This window comes from Geospiza fortis, unplaced genomic scaffold (assembly GCF_000277835.1).
Source record: "Geospiza fortis unplaced genomic scaffold, GeoFor_1.0 scaffold1, whole genome shotgun sequence".
In the NCBI taxonomy this organism is placed as follows: domain Eukaryota; kingdom Metazoa; phylum Chordata; class Aves; order Passeriformes; family Thraupidae; genus Geospiza; species Geospiza fortis.
The window spans coordinates 7,439,695-7,452,440 of NW_005054320.1; the positions used below are offsets into that span (position 1 = coordinate 7,439,695).

At 37.5% G+C, this 12,746-nt stretch overlaps 1 protein-coding gene across 1 annotated transcript in view; it reads right to left on the minus strand.

Moving 5' to 3' along the window:
• Nucleotides 1-12,746, minus strand: part of MAN1A2 (mannosidase alpha class 1A member 2) — a 133,337-nt gene that overhangs the window by 90,263 nt on the left and 30,328 nt on the right. The window lies entirely within an intron of this gene.

Consider the following 12,746-nt stretch of genomic DNA (forward strand, 5'->3'; position numbering starts at 1 on the left):
TACCAAAAGAAACGCCACAAGTTTTGCTTTTTAGAAAGCATAATGAACAAAGCAGTATAATGTTATTAATATTTACTACACAAAGCATTTAGCTTTTTAATAGATATTTCCACCACCTAATACGAAAATTGCATCTAAAAACCCAAAAGGTCTTGCTGACTAGTTGTGCACATGAGCCACTAAGCAATGTTTTTATGAATTTGCTAAAACTCTTCAAAGTCCTTACTTGTTGGAAAATCAGCAACCACCAAATTGCAAAGTGAATGCAGTTTTAAATAAATAAATAAATATTATTAGTACCTAAACAGATGAAAGCAAGTAATAGGAAGAAATTAGATATCAAAAGACATTGACTGCCCCAGACACAAGAACAGTAAGAAGAAACTTTTAGAACAACAGCCATCTGTCCGTAACCACGACATTATACATTTTATTTTATATTTCATTTTAAAAAATTGTATTAAAATATTGTTAATATAAACAAAATCCCAAAAAAATATATAGGACTTAAAATCATGATTTTCACAAGTTTGATAAATGCTTTCTAAGAGGAGAAACTATGTGAATGTAACTAACAGAATACTAACCCTTTAAGAAACTGAGGCAAGGCAATCTATTTTCACTACGATTTACATGACTGTAACTTTCTTATTTTAATCAGAGAGCCACCATACTCACAGAAAATGTGAGGGAAGAAGCAGATGCTAGCTAAAAAGTGAGGTTCAGCCAGCTGCCTTACCAACATTACCTCATATCTCTCCTCTTACTACCTCTCAGATTCCTCCTCCCACCAAATTCAAGATTTAGTGGAAGTCAGCATCTTTCAAACTGCACTTAAACTGCCTGCTGAGACATGGAAAACAAAGTTTCTGTTCCCCCTACAACCATCAAGAGACCCCTATCCAAACTACAAAGCCGTAATTCCTTTAAATGTAAGCTGCCTCCAAATTTCCCATGACCCTGTTAAGTCATGCCTAGACAATAAATTTGAACCACACACAGGCCCAAGAAGCTGGGGAGAACTTCTATGTTAAACTGGCATCAACCTAAGCACAGCTGCCCCTCTCAAGATGCCAAAGTCCCACTCCTACTGCTTGCCATTCAAAGTCAGCTCACATGCTGCTTTTAGTATTTGCACTGATTTTGACACCTGATTAGGCCGTAATATTCTAGAACTTCTTTTAGTGCCATGAACTAGCAGTCTAAGAAAAAGAGGATGCAAATATATTAAAATAGGAGAGAAAAGCCATTTCCCTAGCATTCACGAACTTCTCCGTGTTTATACAGCACTTATCAAACTGGCCAATTCATGGCTATTGAAACATCAGGATGAGTCAGGCAAAGGGATCCTCTCTTGACAGGTAAGAAAACGGCAGCGTGACAAATCCAATAAAAGCCTGGCCACAGGCAGTAAGCACAGAAGTTCCTCTGAGAGCCCTCACTAATGTTATCTAGAACAAGCCTACAACTTCCCATATAAAATTGTTCATTAATTTAGTATCATAAAATCGAGATTCACAGCATCATTCAGATGGGAAGGAACCTCAGGATGCCTCTCCTGTTCAACCTCCTGCAAAGCCTGATCACTTATGATCCTCCATGGGATCACTCTGGGCTACTTAAGGCTTTACCTAGTCAGGGTACACTTAAGGACTGGGGACAGTCAAGGCTTCTGTGAAGGGTCCTGTTGTAACCTGCAGCCTGCCAGTCCTAAAAACTCTACTTGGGAAAACAGACTTAAAGGTTTACAAAGAACTAGAGGATGAAACTAAAGACTGACCAGTGTTTGTTTGAAAGCAGAAAGATGACTAAACAACACATGACTGTGACGTAGCAGATCCAACCAACTGGCTTGCATATAAGGGAAACTGGGTTTCTGAGATCTTTGGATGTCCCAAATAAATATTTCATGAAAGAGAATCAAATAGCTATTAACATTCTGATGGTATAGTAAATATCAGAACAGACGAAAACTAGCTAAGTCCAGGAGAAGAACAACTTGTTTCCTCACAGCAGAATGCTAATTGTGGAATACTTCACTGCCCTAATTCGCTCTGCTTCTGGGGGGAAGGTACATAATTTATTACAGAATATTTCATTCTGAAGAAACCCAAAAAAAGTATGCAAATTACAAAGGGCTAAAACAGAATACATACAACACAAGATGTTTCTCTATATATAATTTATCCTAAGAAAATTTTATTAAGATAGAAACTGAAAAGGAGTACATTTCAATGGATGCATGAATTAATGCAGAAGTAACTTAAGAATACACTAGTGAGACCTGAAAGTCTCTTTAACACAAGAGACTAAGACACAGTTGACTACATCAACTAAGACTGAGGTAAGAAATCATATTTTGAGGAGACTAAGCTACTTTGGTAACCATAAACATGCCTGTCGTGCCTCTCTGCCTGCCCCAAAAACTAAGAATATGGTTTTTTAAGTCCTCAAGAATCATTTATTACACTAAGCAGCCAACTGACTGTTTCCAGATGAACGCTGACCGTTACTCGGGCACTCAACTCACTGCTTTCCTCCACCACAAAGCAAGCAGACTGCAGGATATCATGTTAGCAGAGAGCTGCACATTACACGCAAGCGAGAAGCCCCAGAGCTCTTGCATACAGTATTAAGTTTTGTAAGGATGATATGCCAAGAGATCTTGTAACAACATGGAGGTTTCTGTTACTGCCAGAACAGGTAGCATGTTATACTATAGACAGAACATCTATACCATTGGGAGCGGTTGTGCACACGAAAGCTTTGGAGAGACACAAGAAGACAGATGCCTCTGACAGCTACAAAATTTAACTGAGGATGGCATTTTGGCTCAGAAAGTACAAACAACATGAACTCCTGATTGGAAAAAATTATTTCTATAGGTATGCTAGGTAGTGTTTTGCATAGTACAAATCAGAAATGCTGAAGAATAGCTGCAGGGATAGACAGGCTTTTCCTAAAACAAAGCTCTGTCTTTAAGAGGAGAGGAAAGCCTCAGAATTGACTGGAACATCGGCACTACAGATAATAGCAAGAAGGTAAAACTATTTAAAAAACAAATGTACCCAGCCCTTAAAGAACTCAAGAGAGGTACCTTAGGCTCAGTAAAATGAAAATTACAAGCACGGATCAGTAAGTGTGAAAACCACAAGACACACATTTCCATACCTGAAATTTCCATACTTGATAGCAGTTTGTCATAGGAAAGGATTGGAACTTGGGCATGTCACATACAGATCTTGCAATCTGGCCACCAGAGAACAAGCAGTTTTGGCAATGGACTTTTAACTGACACCATTAATGACAGATGTTGCTTTTGAAAGTAAAATCATTCATGGGCTATTGGTCTGCTGCATCCTAATATTGAAAATGTTTATTATGGGATGCAATGGAAATAACAACCAGCAAGATGCTGCTGTAAATACAACTTGATAACTCTACAAAAAAGACTAATTTGGACTCTGCTGCAAGACAGACAGAAAAGCAAGAAGCAGGACGTGCCAAATGAAACTGCACTTCTAGGTACACAATTATCTAGTTGGTTTTGCTGACTTAAGAATATGTTCATGGGATCTAATCCCCTACAGTCACTGGGAAATCAGATTTTTATAAAGAAGTTTTACAAAGACAGAGTGGCAATGATGTCTTCTGACAAACAATAAAAGAAGGCTACAATTATTGAAAAGAAAGTTGTAAGGCAGTTCTACCACTACACCAGCATGTCACAAACAGTAATTCAAGGGAAGGATTGGTTCAAAAACCCCTTTCCAGTCCTACAACTGGCAAACAAAGTAGGAGTCCTGAGAAACAAGCAAAAGAACCAATGTTCTGGCAAATTGCTGTATTTACTGGTTCCTGCCATTCCACCAGGAACATGCATAACAGACAGCAAATAGGTTTTGCTTTCAAAGCAATGTATTCTGATTAGGGATACAATTTTGAGAGATTTATATAAACCACCTTCAAATTCTGTTTTAAAATTAACCGAGGACTTGCTAGACAAAATTACTGCTCAATTGGCAGATTAAAAATTAATAACCATTTTCCTACTGTTGGACGTTAATTTTAAAAAATTATCTTTTCCTTGTATACTCAGATTTTTGATGAAACTTAGAAAACTCATACATTTATTTTTCTGGGAACTCTATCTCAAAAGAAATTATTTTAGGCATCAGTTCATGCCTCTGTCATGCATTTTTAAACATTGTCACTGAAAAAGTCTGTTTGGAATATGTTCCTAACACACACAGAACACTAGGTTTTCATTTACTGTCAAATCTGGTAACAAATCCATTAATAAAACAAAAACACTTATCAGATGGATGCAAAGTGGGAAACTCTTTTTGCTGGCATTAAATACTTGAAGCTTTAGATGCCCGATGAAATTACATAGGCAAATCCTTCTGGTGAGAACTGGAACAGTAGATGTAAAGAGCCTAAATTTGAAGAGCTTGCAGCAGTGAACCTTGCTCAAAAATGTTCAAGAAAGCCAAATATTTTTAACCCAAGATGATGCAGGTATTTTTGACCTTGGGCATCATCATGGTTTCAAGAGAATATGGTATTCACAAGATTGATTGGTGCTGTGCTGTTTAGAAAAATAGAGCCTCTTGGATCATCTTTGTAAACAACCACAACTGCACATCAGCCAGAAGAGAGAAGTTCCTGTGGCTCCTTTCTTCCAGTCTTGTCCTTTTAGGCATCAGTCTAAGTTTAGCCATCATCTGCTTAGCCCTGCACCCCTGTCAGTTCTACCCTATTCTTTTTGAAGCTGAAAGACTAGAACTACATGAAGCTTACAAGATGCAGAGGCACCTGAGCTTCACAGGCTGAGGTAAAGAACCTCATCTGTTCTCTTCTCTGAAATGCTGAGTATCTGCTCACTGTCTGCCATTAAAGCACTACAGTGACATTTCCAAGGAACTATAAAAAACACAATTTCTCATTCTCAAGTGTACTAAGTCACCTCACAGCTTTTCATACTTAGCATGAAGTTGGAATCCCTCCATCTCCAGCCCCAATATGCATCATTTTACATTTAGCTGAGAAATAAAAAAAGATATTATCACTCAGTCCCATAAGGTTTTTCTGCAATTCTTCGCATTGGCAGCAAAGTTGTCATACCACTACACATCCATTTTCAAACTCTAAATAATTCATTTGTATAATTTAGAGCATGGATCCCCAGCACAGGTCCTCTGTGACCTCCAGCACTATTTATCTGTACTCTCCATTTCCTGCCTTCTAACCAGTTTTCCAGGCAAACATAGAAACTATCCTCCATCCCATGGCTGCTCAGTTCAACACCTATTAGCAATGAACCTTGCCAAATATTTTTTTTCAAACTATGTATCCAACCATCTCTCCATTATTCACATGTTTGTTGACTCTTCTGGGGATCTTCTATGGCTTTGGAATAGAGCAGGACATCATACATATCTATATGCTCAGTGATTCTATTCCCTGCTCTGGTTTCTGGTAATCTGCAGTTCATTCAGCAGGCACAGGGTTCTGCAGTGCTTTGGTTTCCCCTTGAATCCCTTTCAAAAACTGATGCCTTGTTAGCCACTATTCCCCTGGTAACAAAGCAGAAAATAAGAATAGATGCCAGCGATGGAAATCAGGAATCCAAATCTCAGAGTGAACTAATTAGAGTGAACTGTAGGGAGTTTCAGGTAGTTCAGTACTGTATGCAGATGGTCTCTGACTTAATGGAATGTACTGTGAGAGGTTACACATCAACTACCAGTAGCACAGACCTTGTATCAGTATCATCACTACTATCAATACTTGAGAGCCAACACCATCAGGAGAACTGCATGTTAAAAACACATTGGCATATATTCTATGGAGCTGCTCCAGCAAACACAGAGGGGACTACAGGAGAAATGATGCAAAGATGACTAACAAGAAGACAACAGGATGCTCTGGCTTTCCAATCAAAGTCTCCATAGCTCAAAACACACCTATTGTCACTTGTATAATAGATCATGTGCAATTTAAAACAGAGATCTCTTCAATATAGCTGTAATTCATGATTTTTGCTACCAGCATTTCTGTTTCACAGGAATAAATGGCATAAAAAAATACAAAATTTAAAAAAAAATAGCAGTAAGGTCAACTGGATTTCATGGAGTCTTTTGATTTACCCAGTTCTGAAGATAAGAAATTTACCTGGAGTTTTGCTCATTTTTGTTTGGCTGATAATATCAGGTAAGTGAAATATTTCCATATTTCTTTGATTTTAATTTGCATTTATGAGTTTTAAATACTGCAAATGTGCTAATTCGCTGTTGAAAGACAGGTTCTTCTCACAATGGTCTGGAAAAAAGACATCTTTAATAATGAACACCTTCCTGAATTTTTAACATGCTTCCAATACTGCATGAGCGCTGGAGAATTCTGTAATTTTTACAACTTAACTAAATTGATTCATTTTTTAAATAGCCTCAAACAAAAACTTGCATTCTTCATGAGTAGCGCATTTTAAGTTATGAATCAAATCAACATATCCAGGATGTGCAGCAGAAATATTGCAAATGAAGCTGCACACTAGGAGTTTTATTTCCATTCTTCTGTTCCAGTAAAATAAATACACCGAGATGCAAAGCTTCTCACAGACATAAATGATTGATTTAACAAATGTAAAATAAGTTCTTTATAAAATCATTCCAACAAGCTGGGGCACAGCTTTGTTCAGGGCCACTCCTAACATGCCTGTACTGGCTGAAGTGCCAACTGAACAATATTCATTCTAATATATAAATGGAAAACTAGCTTACCAACAGGCTCAATCAAAAAGATTTTATCCTTAATTTACAGATTTCACTAATTCAGTAAAATTAAGATAAACTTTAAAAGAGTGTAGTGAAACTAACCGAAAACAAATTTACCTGTTCTCAACTTGTCAAATTATATTGGAAAACCCAGAACACAGAGAATCCAAATAATGTGCAAACAAAACCAACTAATAAACAATGTGTGTGTGTATACACGTGTGTAAATGCAAAGAGATTTTTATACACACGCATACATAAAATGTGTGTGTGTGGATTTTATACAAACATTCACACTGCAGGGAGTGTTACCTTAAATACTGAAAAAGTTGGGTGATGATAATTATGTCCTTCAGTTTCAGGAAATAACTGAAGAAATGCAAGCCAGGAGCAGTGAGCTACAAAATACAATGCAAAACCCTTCACCGGCACGGATTATTACAAACTGATATTGTAACCAACTAGAAGTCCAAGTAAATTTGACCAGGGAAACAAAGACTGTAAAGTGTCAGCAGTAATGAAATTGTTCTAAATTGGTTTTAGATATTGATAAAAGATCCCCCAGTCAGAGAAGCAGACTATTTGGCTAGATCAGAAACACTGCAATCAGAAACAATAAATGAGATTAGCTCTGAAAGTTGTATGAATAGTAACTATGAAAAGAGGACCTAGGCAGCATGAAAAGATCTCTGGATGATTAAGTAATTCTTTCTTCTACACAGCTCTTTCCTCAATAAGCACAAAAATTAGAACTCAGGTGAAGGGACACTTACTATTTTTAGCCCAATTTCTTAAAAGAATGAGCCTTATGCAACCTTGCTGTCTGTACATCCATCATTTGACACATACATTTACAGTAGCCTTTTAATCCATTTTCTAATTTCACACTTGATTTTAAAGAGCTGGAGGAATCAGATATTCCACTTTTTGTGTTGAGGAAAAGAAAAAATATCTGTAGCTAGATAAAGCAGACCGACACAAATTGGTACCCTGACTGAGACAAATGCAGTTATAATTCAACCCTTTCTTCATTCAGGGGGGCAGCATTTAGCACACCAGTAGCTCTAAAGAAAGCACAGAACACACTGCAATTCATGCAGTCAAACAGGAAGCCAGGAGGATATTCACAGCAACAAGAGCACGATGAGCAGAGGGTGGTATAAGGGGATATAGGTCAAAAATCCATAGGAAACCATAAGTTTTGCTGCTTATAAAACAGCCTGTTACTCCTCAACAGTACTAGCAGCCTCTTGAGTATCATCCAGAGACCATGATGAAAATACATTTTAATCACTTTTCTTCTTGGCACGTATCTGTAAGTACTTCTGACATTGCCTCCACTAATATTAAATAAATTAACTTCCTACCTTCCCTTCAAACAGGCAATAGATTACAACTCTAATTTTAAAAGAGGATAAATGGCAAGTTATGATGAGGGAAGTTCACTGGCAAAAGAACTCAAGTCAGAACAACCCCAGCTTCCCAGACAGACTTGTTCCTCACTTGTGCAAAGCATCCAAACTCAACCCTTTCTACAGGTGTCATATGTCACAAATGAACCTCAAGTTGTGCTGGATGACCTTTAAAGGTCCCTTCCAACCCAAACTATTCTATTATTCAATGACCTTTAATTCTGGTGCCTCTACTTCTGGGATGTCCATTTCACAATAACTTTTGTTTCCAATGCCTTCCTCAACTTTTTTTTTTTTCTTTTAAACCAGAAAGCTGTGACACACGAGAACAGAACCTGAATTTTGCTGTGTTGAGAACAGCTTATCCGAAAGATACCACCTTGCCCTCCCATCTCATTGAAAATAAGAGCTTTTAAACTCCACAAGCAAGAATGGTACAAGGCAGCAGTTTCAGTCACTTCATAACTCTAACCTTACCTCTGTGGACAGCACACCTCCTTTGAGCTTGATTTTTAAAAAGTGTATTTATAATTAGCACTGTGTTATTACATGATTGCATATCACAACAAAGAACAAGTAATAGAACAGAAGCTCCAGAGAACTCAGATTTCCCAATCTATTTGAAACCTACAGCATTATTCTTTAGCTGTTAAGTTTACCATGTGCCCTCATGTAACATCCTGGAGAAGCTGTCTTCCAGCTGACAGGCTTAGTCAACAACACCATCTTACTTCAGAATAGCTGAGGTTGGAAGGGATGTCTGGAGGGTATCTGGTCCCACCTCCCCACTAAAGTAGGGTAGTTGTAAACAAACTGCCCATTCCCAGTAATTTCCAAGGAGGGAGACTCCACAATCTCTGTAGGCAACCAGCTCCAGTGCTTGGCCACTCTCACAATAAACAATGCTTTATGCTGTTCAGGTGCAGCTTCCTCCTGTGTTTCAGTGTATGCCCACTGCCTTTGTGCCTGCCACTGAAAAGAGCCTGCCTCTGTCTTCCTTGCATCCTCCCTCCAGGTATTTTGCAAAATTCCCTCTCTTGTCCAGCCCAGCTGCCTCATCCTTTGCTCAGATGAGAGACTCTCCAGTCCTTAAGCATCTTTGTGGTCTCTCACTGGACCCTCTCCAACAATGCTCCTGGTCTCTTTCATACTGGGGACTCCAAAACTGAACAAAGAACTCAGGGATGGCCTCACCAGTGCTGAGCAGAGAGGAAGGACCAACTGCATAGGATTAGGACCATCACTGGATGACATACACTATTTTAACAAGTATCCAAAATGAGTGCTGGCAGTAAGATAATACTGTGACATCTCAGGCTGAAATTAAAGAAAACATGAACCCTGAATAGAGTTAGACGAATTACAAAATTTTCCTTATTTGACAGGGTAGAATTTACCTTCCCATGGAAATAAAACTTACAGTAGACCCCAGACCACTATGCAATGATTACATTGAAACTGAAAAAAAAAAAAATACTTTGAACACCTTTAAAGAGTACAATAATGGAAATCAAGCGCCAAAATTCCAAGTGCTGAAGCAATTTATAGCTAATTTAACTTGGGAACTAAGCCAATGACTTCCAAAAGACAGGATTTGTTCTTAATTTCTCTGCATTAACCACAATGAAAAGACAGATCTTAAGGCCTTGCTGTAAAATTATACAAGTTGCACTTAAAATCTTAAAAAAAAATTCTCTTCTCAATATTTTTGTTCTACATAGTACAAAAAGCCAAAATATGAACACAAAGCTAAAGTGTAACAGCAAGAATAATTTTCAATGTGTTTGTTCTTAAAGTACCAGTTAATTAAACACCACAGCATCTTTTAAAAGCCTCAACAGCAAGCTAATATGTCAGAGAAGTGCCACAAAGCATGTATGGTAAACAAGTGGAAAACCTTTATTTCTCAGAGTTGTCACTGTGCATCTAAAATAATCAGCCAACTTATAAATTCTCCTTATTGAAATAATTAATAACTTCTTAGAAGAATATAGACAGATTATACAATTTTGTAAACTAAACTTGAGAATACAATGTAACACTAAATATAATTATCAGAACCAAATCACACACAAAAAAACCCCAGTAAGATGCAGATTCTGCTCCCAGTTGTATTCTTTGACCTTAAGAAGCTTCCCTCTCTGTGCTCAGCAAACATTCCTATTATATAAAGTTTCCAAATGTTTTGCAAAGCTCTCTTAAGAGCATTACAGAAATTCTTTTTTACTCTTATATGCACTTTTTTCTAAAATCAAAATATGCCTTTTTAAAATGTTAAACTACTGCCAAACCACTTATAAAGAAATGTTAAAAAAAACAGCCTTCATCAAATTGTTATTTGGAAAGAAAAACTGGTAATATATTTTCTGCAAAAATAACAGAAACTGTATCCTCATTTGAAAATTTTCCAGCCTTTCTCAGAAATGTAGACTCATGTGTGTTACAAACAGCCCCCATCATTCCATCCAATTCTATACAGTTTTTCACCATTTGATAGGAGGTGAAATAGGCTGTATAACATCATTAATTTTGTGAATTTGAACAGTCTAAAGCTGTTTCACTTCTTTGAGAGAGAAATTCCTCAAATATTTATCAGGACAATTCACAGTAAACCAAAGCAGGTCAAATGCTTTCTTGAGAACACCAGGAATTCTGAAGCCAGATATGCAGCCTCCAAAGAGTCAGTAGCTTCCCTGGGCTATTTTTCAGGCAATTATAATGTCTTACATATCAAAAATTATATATATATATATTTTCATATATATATCAGTTGTGGACCTACATTAGAGATATTGTCGCCTTTGCTCATGTTTTTCTGCTATGTCTCTATCTCCAAAGACTATTTGTATTAGTCTACACTGGTTACATAAAACAGTGAGGGAGGACCTCAGTGATGAACTGTGCTTCACATCTCCGAAATCACTGCTGTCTTTTCTGAGACATCGGATAATGTCAAAAACAGGCTTCAGATAAAATATTATTCATTTGACAATATTAATATGTTTTAATCACAGCCACATTGTTCCATCAATGGTTCCTCAGCATTACTGCTTATCCATTCTCCCTAGCAGACCTCCCACTGCAGTGTTCTATGCCTTCACACATCTAGCTGTAGAAGTGACAATCTCCTGCCCTGCATGAAACTAAAATTAAGAATTTTGGAGATCACCTGGTAGCTACAGAACTAACGTGGCTGAGTCAATGAAGGCAATTCATACAACAAAGAAATTTCACTCATGCTCCCATGATCCTGGGCTGTTATAAGCACAATGTGCGCTCAAGGGAAAACCGCTCAAGACAAAGGCATTATTATCCTAACTGAAGGACTTACCCACTTAAAACATAGTCCCACAAACACCTATGGTCTGGTAATGAAAAGCTACACTTCAGAAACCATAATAGTAGTCATCAACAAGTTATGCAATAGAAAAACAGCTTGTCAGTGTGACTCACACGTAGGCTGATCATCAAAAAAAGAAGTAAGCCTTTTACAGCATGAGGTGTGTGGCAACTGCAGCTAAGGATCACCACCTGGTGATTCTTACTCACAAACTACCCTGTTTCTTACACTTTGCTATACCTCCAGGATTAGATCAGCAAGAATGGTCCAAATTTTACTACTTTTTCATGAGACCAAGAAAATTGCCATTCTATACTAACCTACAGTTTATAATCTCTCAATCTACAATCTGACCAAACAACCTCAGAAATGCAAATACTAATTTTCAACCCCCCCTCCAATTCCAGACTTGGTCTATAAGAGCTTTGGTTGATTATTTCTTCTAGCTAGTTCTTCACTGTTAGCTGTGCTCAGTAATTTTGCATTACTTGGTAAACTCAATTTTATTCTATGCATTAAATCCATCTCATAGGCATTTTGCTACAGTAATCTGTAGTAAAAATTAAGAAGTGTTGACAACCATGCTGTTCACTGTCCACCCTACAAAAACATTTAGAAAAGCAAACTGCTCTCTATATTCTCACTCAAAAAGTTTGCAGACAAATTAGTAGAGCCTTTTCAAATCCACAATTCAATTTTGTTCTTCGGGAAGCAGCCCTAACCAAGCAGGGTCAAGAAGGTCCAATATTCCAGACACAACTTCCTAGCAAAAGCACTTCTGCAGTAATCACTAACAGGCACAACTTTCACAGAAGGATTTGCCACTTCAGATACCTGGATTGTGACAGGGCTCTATACGGAGCAAATACTACAAATAGTGATACAGCTCCACACAGCATCACTCATGTATAATAACCAGCTGCTCATTACTTTATAAGAGTGGATTCCATCTAGTCATCATTAATATTCAAAGTAAAATTCCAGCTTGGGTGATCTACCCACAGAATGGGTGATCTACCCACAGAATAGGATGTAATTCAGCAACAACTACTTCCTACAACGAGGACAGGCAAATGACAGATTTCTTTTTGGTTTTATAAGCTAACTAAACTCAGATTACAATTTACAAGTAAATTTATCTGATGTAAATACTAAGGGCTATTGTTCTGGACATTCTTTAGTAACAGGGTCAGTGCTTGTCTGCATCTGGCCTGA